A 12,280-nucleotide genomic window follows, 5' to 3' on the forward strand; every position below is an offset into this window, starting at 1 on the left:
TTGTTAGTCCCTTGACAATGTAGCAAGAATTACAGAAGGGGGGTTGAATGGAATTCTTGAACCTTTTTCTTGAAATAAAAATGTTCAACTCGATTATTGATATATTTGTTTTGATTAGCACAATGCGGAATATAAACTCAAATGAATCAAAACAAAAGTAATTAAAAACAAGAGTCTTTAAAAACTTTCTGGTGGATTTAAACAATTCCGCCAGAGATATATATAATATATCGAGAGGACTCTGTGTGCAGAAATGCCCACAGCTGCTTACAAATTGAACTGCTGAGAATACAGGAAATGCTAAAGATTAAGCTTACAAAGATTTCTCTATTTTTTTATGTTTCTCAACTATCTCAGTTATTTTTCCATTTGCTACTCTCTTGGTTTTTATAATACCAAGATTACAAAGTCAAAAAGACTGAACAAATATAAAATCTAACAGTCTTAATCTTTGCTGCTTTTCATCCTCTATTACCCAGTTAATGGGCTTCCACAGTGTGTTTGTATCCAACTCGACGGCTGTGTGTCATCTTTCACTGTTCAACTGATGTTTGAATTCTTGATATGATCATCCGTCGACTTTCAGATCATCCGTCGATGACTTGATTGATCATCCGTCGACTGCTATGTTAAACATCCATTGATAGTCATTTGATCATCCGTCGAAGGCTTTGTTAATCATCCGTCGGTAGCTATTTTGGCACTTGACTTCATTTCACTTATACAGAATTACAAGACATTACTTATGTACAATTAATCAACCTATTCTGCATATCTAGTTAAAGTCAACATGACTTATATGCTACTACAGATTCTATACAAAGGTGCATACATCACTGTGCTACAAACTTATTATTACATAAGCTACTCACTCGATGGATAATAAGTTAATCATCCGTCGGGACTATAATGAGTTATCCGTCGGGACTATAATTCTTATCCGTCGAGTACTACATTATTTCACTAAGTAAAATCTACTTAGATGTTTTGTTTAAGTGATCATCAAGTACACAACATATTCACAACAATCTCCCCCAATTTATGTCTACTGGAATTGTAGCCATAAATTAAGAGATACTTGATGATAACAAAACATCCTAAACATATATCTTTAAAGATAAGTAGATAAAACTGAAAGTGCTTCAGTTAAACAAAGTGCACAAGGTTTGGCTCACAGTCAGTTCAAGATGCTCCTCTAGCCTGAGCAGGTTTTTCTAGTTTCTTGAAGGTCTGGATCTTCTTCCAAGCTATCTGTTGTTTTCTTCAATTTAATTCTGGAGCTGCCTGTGGAATTCTAGTTCATCAGATTCTGAGAGATCTAACATTTCTTGCATCTCCAAGAGAGTCTCATTGCTAGAGATACTTAATTGGTCTTCTAGTCTGAAGAATCTTCTCACACCCTTGTCATCCATGAATTCCATCAGCCAGTAGGGCCTTAGATGCACTCTTCTCCCTGTGTATGGGATGATTAGAGTCTTTGGGAGTGCATCTTTAGCTCTAACACTCCTCAGTTCTTCAATCTTCTTCAATACTAGTCTTCTTGCAGTTACATTGAACCCAAAGTTTTTCTTGAATGATGAATAAACTTTGATCAACACAGCTTGGCTTTCTTGAAGTATCCTGTGAAGAGGCCACCGAATCTCCCTTCCTCCTTTGTACTTGAACACCAACCTTTCAGGTAGGTTTCTGTATGCATCAATTGCCCTTACTTCATCCAGTTCCTCCAGATAAAGGTTTAGATCTGAGAATTCTTTGATGTCACACAAGTACAAGTAGTCTCCCCTGTTGACCTTGGGTTGAGCTTTAACTACTAACTTGGATTTGAGAGGTGACAGCTTCACTTTATTGACTGCCCTTGATTTTCTCCTTTTTGGCTTGGTAAGGATTGGCAAGTTGAAGTCAGGAATTGGTAAGCTTCCTCAATAGATGGCTTGAGGCGTTTAGAAGCTTTGTTCAATTCCTCCATTCCAAGAGATTCAAAAGGCATATCAATCTTCCTCTTTCAGGGAGAAGCATTTAGATATTGTAATTGCTCTTCACCTTCGTCATCCTCACTATCTGAATTCCTCAATAAGGCCTTCTTTAAGGCATCAGATCTTAGCAATTGATCAAGTTCTGAAGTAACCACAGAATTGACCAACTCCACCTTTAAGCACTCCTCATTTTCCGTAGGAAATTTCATAGCATTGAACACATTAAAAGTTACATCCTGATCCAGCACTCGCATTGTAAGCTCACCCTTCTACACATCTATTAAGGTTCGGTCAGTCGTTAAGAAAGTTCTTCCCAAAATTATGGGAATCTTCTTATCCTCCTCGAAATCAAGAATTACGAAATCAGCAGGGAAGATGAGTTTATCAACCTTGACCAAGACATCCTCCACTATTCCTCATGGATATGGAATAGAACGGTCGGCCAACGGCAAAGTCATATAAGTCAGTTTTTGATCAGGTAAGTTTAACTTCTTAAATATTGACAAGGGCATGAGATTGATGCTTGCTCCCAGGTCACATAAGCATCTGTCAAAAGACACTTTTCTAATAGTGCATGGAATAGTGAAGCTTCCTGGATCCTTAAGCTTCGGAGGCAACTTCTGTTGCAGCACAACACTGCATTCCTCCGTGAGAGCGACAGTCTCTAAATCATCTAGCTTCACTTTCCGAGAGAGTATACCTTTCATAAACTTTGTGTAACTAGGCATCTGCTCAAGAGCCTTAGTGAAAGTTATGTTGATATGAAGTTTCTTGAACACCTCCAGAAACTTCTCAAATTGCTTATCCAGCTTTTTCTTCTGCAGCCGCTTAGGAAAAGGCGGTGGAGGATAGATCTGTTTCTCCCCTATATTACCCTCAAGATGAGGGTACTTAATAATAGTCTTCATTGGTTCCCCTTCTACTTCCTGCTGCTCTAACTCTTCTTTAGCCCCAGCTTCTTCAGTAGAAACTTGAGTTTGATCGGGATTTACAACCTTCCCAAACCTCAAAGTGATTGCCTTCACCAAATCCTTAGCTTCTCTCTGTCCTGGCACTTCAGTATCACTAGATAATGTACCAGGTTGACAATTAAGCAAGGTATTGGTAATTTGTCCAATTTGATTTTCCAAGGTCTTGATAAAAACAGCTTGACTCTTGCACATAAGCTTCAACTCCTCTAATTCAGATTTTTCATTAGCTTGTTGCAGCTAAAGTTGCTGCCTTAGTGCAAATTGCGGTTGCTGAAAACTAGGGGAGTTGTACAGCTTAGCTGGATACTGCTGATAAGGTTGTTGAAACGCATTCTGAGCGTTGCTCCAACTGAAATTAGGATGATTGTGGTTCTTGGGATGATAAGTGGCTGGCACAGGTTACTGCGATCGCTAAAAATTGCTCATGAACTGAGCTGATTCTCTAGAAATAGTGCACTGCTCAGTCTCATGGGCATCTGCATAAATTTCACAGACACTAGTGATTTGATTAACTCCATAGTTAGTCAAAGTGTCCACCTTCATCATCAAAGCCTTAAGTTAAGAAGCTATAGCAGTTGCTGCATCCAACTCCAAAATTCCTGCTACTTTTCCCTCAGTCAGTCTTTGAGAAGGATTACGGTATTCATTAGCAGCCATTAGTTCAATTAATTCATAAGCCTCATTGTAGCTCTTAGCCCACAAGGCTCCTCCTGATGCTGCATCGAGCATGGGTCTAGAGGTAGCACCCAATCCATTTTAGAAACAGTTTATAATCATCCAATCAGGCATGCCATGGTGTGGGCACTTCCTTAGCATCTCCTTATATCGATCCGAAGCCTCACACAGAGATTCTCCAATTTGCTGAGCAAACTTATTAAGAGCATTTATAATTTCTGCAGTATTCTCCATAGGGAAGAATTCACTGAGAAACTTTTGAGCAAGATCCTCCCAAGTGGTGATAGGCCCTGGTGGTAGAGAATGTAACCAGCACTTCGTGTAACACCCCCAAATCCGGGGTCGGGGATTCGGGTTGTCACGAGTTCCATTTCCCTTAATAATACTTAACCTTAACAATCAACCAACTGCTGCGTACTGTGACCCCACAATACACACACACCACAAGTTATAGTCTCAGAGATGAAAACCAAAAATAACACAAGTCATTTTATTCCACAATTATAAACCATTTCACCTCAAAAGGGTTTCTGAATAATTTACATATTCTTTGCCATTATTATAATTCATAAGATACATAAGTCTGGTTCATCAATAGTTGAAAGCCTAGCCTATTGGTAGTTCCTACCTCAGCTACGGCGGTATCAACGCCTACAGGAAACTGTGGAACGTCTCCTATCCGCTCGCGAATTGGGAGCTTGATCTAGTTCATCTTGTCTATCTTTTGTTGTGTGATAAAAGAAGAAAGCAAGGGTGAGCAACAAGCCCACCGAAATAGTATGTATAATAATTAACAAGATATGAGCATTCTCATAGTATTCATGAAAGTCTTGGTCAAGAAGAAATGAACCAAGTTGATATCTTAACGCGACCAAGTCGCAAAATATTAAGTATATATATATATATACTTTTCAAAATCTTGGAAGTCCTCTTCCATGCATAATATACACAGAGTTCCAGTTTATAACTGTGTAAAAATATCGTTGCAAGGTGATCTCATATATCTAACCTTGTCTCAACGTTTTTGTGAAAATCTTTGTCATGCATAAGATAATCATTAACCAGATATAAGTTGAAAAGATGAAGTTACAAGATACTCCAATATACTTATATCTTTTCCGGATACTACTTGAACTACCACCGTTCAAGGTATCATCAGTTTCAAAAGTTCATCACATAGATGAGACTACAAGAAAAGACTTGGATAGATTCAATCTTTGAAATATCATTATAAATAATGAAGTTACGAGATACTTCATTAAATCCCGATATATATATACACCTATATATATATACATTTCATACACTCCTTGAAAACTTCTGTCATGACAATTATAAACAGAGTTGCAATATCCAATGAATTTGGAAAGGAGAAAACCTTGGCATAAACCTGATATCTTGCTGATCAGGCAAATATACCAATAAGTAACCTTTTCTACTAATAGATGGACGAATTCCCCACTGGCCATCACCCTGGCCGCAATAGGACCTTATGCTGGACTGCCACTCAGCCACTTACGCATTTGATGGACTCCCACTGAGCCACTTACACTTTCATGGACGCCCACTGAGCCTATGTTGCTTATGCCGACTCAAATAGATGAACTTACTTCCCGAATGATGGGCAAGTAATCAAGATGTTTTCTCAAAACAGCAACCTCGTTGCGAATGTAAAATACACCACTGAGCCGGATCCCTCAGGTTTTGAGCTAGTATTTAAATCCCCTTCGAAAGGAAGATCTTAAATATAAAAATGAGTTTTTTGAGATCCACTCTAACTTTTAAAAATCATTTTGAAGACTCGAAAACATTTTTAAGAATGTTTGGAGTAATGCTGATTTAATGAAATAAATCAGTCCCGATATATTAGAAAATATCTGAATATTATTATTTAAATAATATTCCTATAAGGATAATCTTTATAAAAATAATTTGAAGTAGAAGTTTTAAAACTCATACTTGAAATGAATAATAAATAACCAAAGATATACTTATACGAAAGTACGATCTTTAGTTGAATAATCGAAAATAAGTTTGATTATCGAAACATTATTCTTTAATAAAATAAAGAATATTATATAATAAATAAGCGGAGTCATAAGTCCTCAAATGAATATTCAAAATAATATTCATTAAATAAAATAAACGGAGTCATAAGTCCTCGAATGAATATTCAACTAATATTCATTAAATAAAATAAACCAAGTCATAAGTCCTCGAATTAATATTCAACTAATATTCATTAAATAAAATAAACTGAGTCATAAGTCCTCGAATGAATATTCAAAGTAATATTCATTAATAAAAATAAAGTTATCGAATAAACCTTATTCGATTAATAGTTTTGAAAACTATATCTATATATATATATATATAAATATATATAATATACTCGGGAACGTCGACTCGGGGTTTTAGAAAATGTTCACCTTTAGGTCTCCTATACTAAGGGTATACGCAACTACTGCTTATCTCTAACATAGGTATTATGCAATTATAAGCAATTGAATCAACAATTACATATCAAGATTACGAAACAGACATGCATATAAACCATATCAGCATGCTCCAATATATCGCAAGATTTGCTAAGTAACCAACATGCATCTATCACAAGATAATGCATATACATATATACATCACAACAAAAGTATAACGGGTAGAAAACTTGCCTGAGTGTTCCTGGATAGACTTAAGCTTAGAGTGGGTCCGATAACCTATGAACAACAACATAAGTCGGAATTAAACCCCGGTCGCTTAAGAAACTAGGCTTTAACCAATTAGACTCTAACGTTCGCTTATGGTCACTTAATGATTCACTTAAGTCGCTCGAGTACCCTCGGCTCCACCATTTTTAATAAATTAACCATTAAGAATTTTAAGGCGATTCTTTCGCGAATACCCTACCAACTGCCTAATCCACTTTACATAAATGTTTCATACTCCAATTTGTCATTTAAGGGCCTTAACCAAGGTTTCAAAGTAAGGCGAGGGGTAATGGTTCGGTCGCGAAACGCCATTACTTAATATGGTCGTTTCTCCTAAACCGTACATCGGATTCAAGCGTACCACATATCAAAACGAAGCTCGTAACATGAACTATCTATTCATTAAAATGGTCAAAACCTAACAGTGAGTTCACGGGTCCAGATGTTAATATCAAAAGCAGTCTAAGGTAAATCAGGCATTACGACGGCTATGTTTACGCGATTACCAAATTTGTACAAATCTAAATCAATCCACAATCAACCCACAATCATTGTTACAACCAAACTTTATCCATATACTACTACAACATCCCCAACATCTCAAGGTTTCCACTTTATACTACTTCTCAATCATGAACTAAAAGCTTACTTAAGTTCATTAACTAATTACCAAGATTTACCATTCCAAAAACATCACAAAACTAACCAATCTCTAAATACACAGTAACCATGCCTCTCATGAACCATAACAAACAAAACTAAACCTAATACTTAAAGTAAAGTTAGGGTTTGGAGGGGTTATACCTTCTTTGGAGTGATTAGAGTAGCAAGGAAGCCTTAAGAAACCTTGATCTAACCTCCTACAAGCTTGATCTTTCAAAGAAATCAAGAACACAAAAATTAAATTCAAGAAAGTACTATTCACCATCTTCTTGAATGATTTATAGGAAATGCTAGGAAAGGATTTTGAAGCTAAGATTCCTAGGAAGTATGTAACTTAACTAGGAGAAGCTAGGATAATTACCTTGTAAATTACCAAGTGGAGGAGCTTGGACTTCCCATTTCTTTAGAAAGAAGCCGAGAGCTTCTTGAAGAAAATGGGAGTCAAATTGTGTTTTTGTGATTTGTTTTGCCTTGCCTTGGTTGGCTGCTTTTGTTTTGATTAATTACTTTTTAACCATGGTGAAATTTGTGTGGTTTATAATCAACCAACATTTCCTTCTCTTTTGGTCATGCTTATGTCATCTTCCTATGTCATCCTCCCACACTTGTCCTCTTCTTGTTGGTGTGATGACATCATCATCATTAACCTCTTTGATTAACTCCTAATTACTTGGCTAATGACCGCTGATCTGTTATATGGTTCGCTTAACTTTCGTTCTTGTTTATCGTTTGAGGGATCATACCCGAGATCTTATTACTTGGGTTCCCTTAACTTTCTCAATTCATTATATTCCTTTTATGATCCTCTCTTATAATCCTTGAATTTAAATCCTTTTTATCCTGTTACCTTATACTCAATTCTTTCGGTATCTGGTGGATTTTCGGGAAAAATCAAAGTGTTCGGATTTGGATTCTGACGATCTTTACATACACTTATATACCACATAGGGTACTAATAATATCTCAGAAGATCAATAAAAGAACCCCTACATAGTGTGGTATGAAAAGTTTTCTTATTCAGCATAATCAGTAAAATCACTATTCATAAGGGTTTCAAAAATTCTGAAAATTGGGGTTATTACAGTCTCCCCTCCTTAAAAGGATTCCGTCCCGGAATCAGATAGAAAAAGAATAGGGATACTCTCTTAGCATTGCACTTTCTAACTCTCAAGTCAATTTTCTCACATTATGGTTCTACCACCAAACTCTGCCTAGTTTGATAACCCTTCTCCTAAGCACTTGTTCTTTTTCGATCTATAACCCTTTCTGGTTGTTCCATATAGGTTACGTCTGGTTGCATGCCTATACGCTAATATGCCCCTATTTGTCTGGCATCCGAATTATACTTCCTTAACATTGATACGTGGAATACGTTATGAACTTGCTACATGTTCGGGGGTAGGGATAGCTCATATGCTAACTTCCCAATACTTCGTAATATATCCAAGGGTCCAACAATTCGTGGGCTTAGCTTTCCTTTCTTTCCGAACCTCATCCATCCTTTCCAAGGGAATACCTATGATAGAACTAGGTCCCCTACTTCCTATTCCTTGTCCTTTCGTGTCAAATCAACATACTTCTTATGTTCATCTTGGGCTACTAACAGCCGTCCTCTAATTAGATCTATTATATCCTTGGTCCTTTGGACCACTGCTGGTCCGAGCATCTTGCGCTCTGCAACATCATCCTAACATAAGGGAGATCGATATTGTGTTCCCTCAAGGATCTCATAAGACGATATCTCGATACTGACATACGATCTATTATCGTAAGAAAACTCAATCCGCGTTAAGTGATCATTCCAAATTCTTTCAAGTCTATTGCACAGAATTTCATCACAGCTTCTAGCACTATAGCTTTTGCTTCTCAATACCCATTCTTTTCCAGTTCGTTATCGTTACTATCTTCCGTACATGATACTATTCTAGATATACCTTTACTCGCTAGAGTTTTATAACCTCTTAATAATCACGTCAACCTTAGTATCACGAACGTGTTAGATTCGGAATACCACCGTACTTGGTACCACTTCATCTCTAGCTGCCTCCATCTTCGAAAGCTTGGTCCTTCATATAGAAGTAAAAGAATTTATTGAGAGATCACTATGATCATGAACACTTGTTACATTGCATAGTTAGTACAGAAGGTGGCCATCCTTTAGTACTTGACAAGCAATTAAACAACAGATGGTATCCTACTAGGCTTCTATCACACAGATAGATAGTCATTCGGCAATACCTCCCCTTCTGGAAGGGTTGTTCTTCTCAGCTTACATAAAATGAAAAGGAGAGAAAAGAATGAATTGAAGAGAATTGTATATATATAAAAATATATACGGCCACAAAATATCTGGCTTGAAATCTACCTCTGAACTATAGAGGTTTATCATAGGAGAACAAATCATATATGTATATAAATCAACATCAAGCATTATAGCATCGTATTTCACATGCCTAATTATTTTTGCTATTTCGTCCATCATTCTATGGACCCATGCTCTTCCTCGAGCTTATACTCAATCACCTTTGAAACTCCCTCATCATCGAAAATCGAATCTGGGGTCTCATTCTAGACATCATCGTTACTAGAATCCTATGCTTGCACCGCAACCTTCCTCGTATAGTAATACGACTCTCTATTGATAAGAAGGAATAAGTATTCAATAGATAGATAATCCACTTAATTAGTCTATCAATGATAACTTATACTCCACCACGACCCGATTAGTGGTACTCACTCTCCACATCCATTCAAATACAACTCTCACGGTTGTAAGTAATCGGCTCATTACTCGCAGAATCATTCCTGTATTACTATGGCCCACCGTTGACCTACTATAGTCATTCGTTTTCCATGAAATCTTAATATCTAACCATACAAAGTCCATAGCTATCGTATCCAATTCTTCTAAGGAGTTAACATAATCACCATTCATAATTCATGAAGAACACTCCAGATCCTGACGTACTTTCATGACATGAAGCAGATAAAATTGCAGCAGAGTTTCAATGAAAACAACGATAGCAGGTTAATACCATTCTTAATCATATGCCTTCAATAGAAGACTTAACTCAAAGGTTTGTTTAGTCCTTTTGAAACATGGTCCTGGCTTATTCTCAAGATAGTACCTTCTAAGATAGATAGCCCGCTCATGGCGATTACACGAATTAAACCTTTACCAAACTACTATTACGGTTGGGTATTGCATAGTCATCAGAAGGAATGTCAATCTTCGAAACCATAATACAGCCTTCATGGCTTTAACCATCATCAGTGTATTCCTCTAGCACGAGCGCCTATAATTCCTCTCTTACACTTAGAGTGTCGACCACCTCTTTGACCTTTCCTGATAGTAAAATTTCCTTACAATCAATGTCATTTAAAATGATCTTTATCTAAATTTTCTACCTCATTTCCAATCACTATTTGTGTGAAAATGCTTTTCTTAAATCCTGGTGAGAAAAAAAAGAAATCACCATTTTTCCATAAGTCATTGCCTTAGTCTTTAGATGTGAACATTGTCACGACTGACTCTCGATCATAGTTAGGACGTCTCTTATCTTGGGTCCTTCTCGTTTTCACCAATCTCGACCTTCATTGGGTCGATCTATACTTCTTATGGTTTGATACGTGCCCCCTGGCATTATTATAATTACGTCATATTTCCTTCATCAAAATTTCTATTCTTGAGAACTTTGATTATTACCTTTCTCCTTGTAAAACCTCTAAGGTTATCCTTAAATCCTTCATCATTTACTCCATAGGTACATGGCATATCAAGATACCATTTACTAATACTAGAACCATTGTCTATATAGTTCTGAAAACTTTCTCCACTGATCTTTAAAGGTTGTTGTTACCTTGATCCTTTCCAATTCATACTGTCAAAACTCATGTTGTCCCTATTAAGGGCGAAATGCAAACCTTTATGCATTCCCCTAGGATTCATCTCAAGTTATCGAGGTTCTATCCTTAATTCTACCTTTAAAAGATACTTACACTCTTTCATGGATAAATCAAGTCATATATACTTGATAGATTACCTTATTCAATCATTCTCACTTCGATAGTCTATACTTAATTTCACAATAGCATCCTTATTCAAACTGAGGTCAATCGATATGGCCTCCAAAAGATAACAACGGTTTTTTTTCCGCTTTGCTTGCCTAATTTGGTAATGACAAAATGGATGTTCTGGAAGATATTGGTTGTGTTCAACGTGAACTTCTTCTTAATAACTCCTCATTTACTTTTGTTGTTTATCTTAACAGTCATCTCAATATTGGGATATCTTTTATACTTAGTGTCTCCCTTTTTGGGAATCAAGCCACAGGTGTTACATACACTTCACATTTTTGAAGGTCACTTCCTTCATCAAATTTTCCTAATTTCTTACTTCCTTGTCTCCTCAGTCTATCCGCGTCTCATTATTTATCCTTCGAACTATCTCAAGGTTTCCTCGAATCCTCCCAACTTACAGGGGATAAAATATATATATATATATATATATATATATATATATCTTATGCCTTCAACCATCAATTTTAACTCAAGGTGAATCACCCTCATCCTAACGATTACATAATTTTCTAATCTATTGCTACGAGTCTTTAGGGTTTCCTCATACCCAACTCCCTTATCATTCCTCAAACTCTATTACCTTTATATTCCTTTCCACTTCAGTTTCTTTTTATTTTCCTTTCTCTTATCATTATTTCATGAACCAACATAACATAAGCATTGATTTTAAACATCCCGTCATTCTGGATTCGTGTTCTCAGAACGAATCTTGACAACTTTTACAACTTAGATTCATAATTCATCATACTCGTCTGCCTTTGTTCTGGCTCTAAAGCTTTTACACTATCTCTCTATCTTCCTCAGCCTTCCACCAGCGGGTGGCCTCTCTCTTAGGAAGGTAAGTGACAAAAACAGTCTTTTGTGATTCGTCAATCATTTAGAATCTCAAATGATTCCTATATTTCCTTTAGCCAGGCTCGTGCCTCGACTGGGTCAGCTTGTTCCTTAGAACTCTGAGAGCTTAGCGACTTAAAGGTCCTGAAAGAATTTCTCACCGTATTGTTTCCTCAGGGTGGTGGTTGGGGATAATAGTCTAAGTTCTGTTTAGACAGGTCCATGAATTACCGTACAAGAGTACCATCTCGGGTCTCCTTTCCTTATTCGACTTCTGTTTTCTCAGTATGAAATGTTTCATCCTTCTCCCATAATTGGAGTTATCTTATATGTTAAAATCCCTTTTTTTCCACTTCATTATGTTCCGGGTTCCTTA

At 36.7% G+C, this 12,280-nt stretch overlaps 1 non-coding gene across 1 annotated transcript; it reads left to right on the forward strand.

Annotated features, from left to right (window-relative positions):
* Window positions 1-3,731: 3,731 nt before the first annotated feature.
* Window positions 3,732-3,838, forward strand: LOC141675350 (small nucleolar RNA R71). The gene has a single exon (XR_012556008.1). It is a non-coding gene; the product is annotated as a small nucleolar RNA R71 (small nucleolar RNA).
* The last annotated feature ends 8,442 nt before the right edge of the window (window positions 3,839-12,280 follow it).

This window comes from Apium graveolens, chromosome 7 (assembly GCF_009905375.1).
Source record: "Apium graveolens cultivar Ventura chromosome 7, ASM990537v1, whole genome shotgun sequence".
In the NCBI taxonomy this organism is placed as follows: Eukaryota; Viridiplantae; Streptophyta; class Magnoliopsida; order Apiales; family Apiaceae; genus Apium; species Apium graveolens.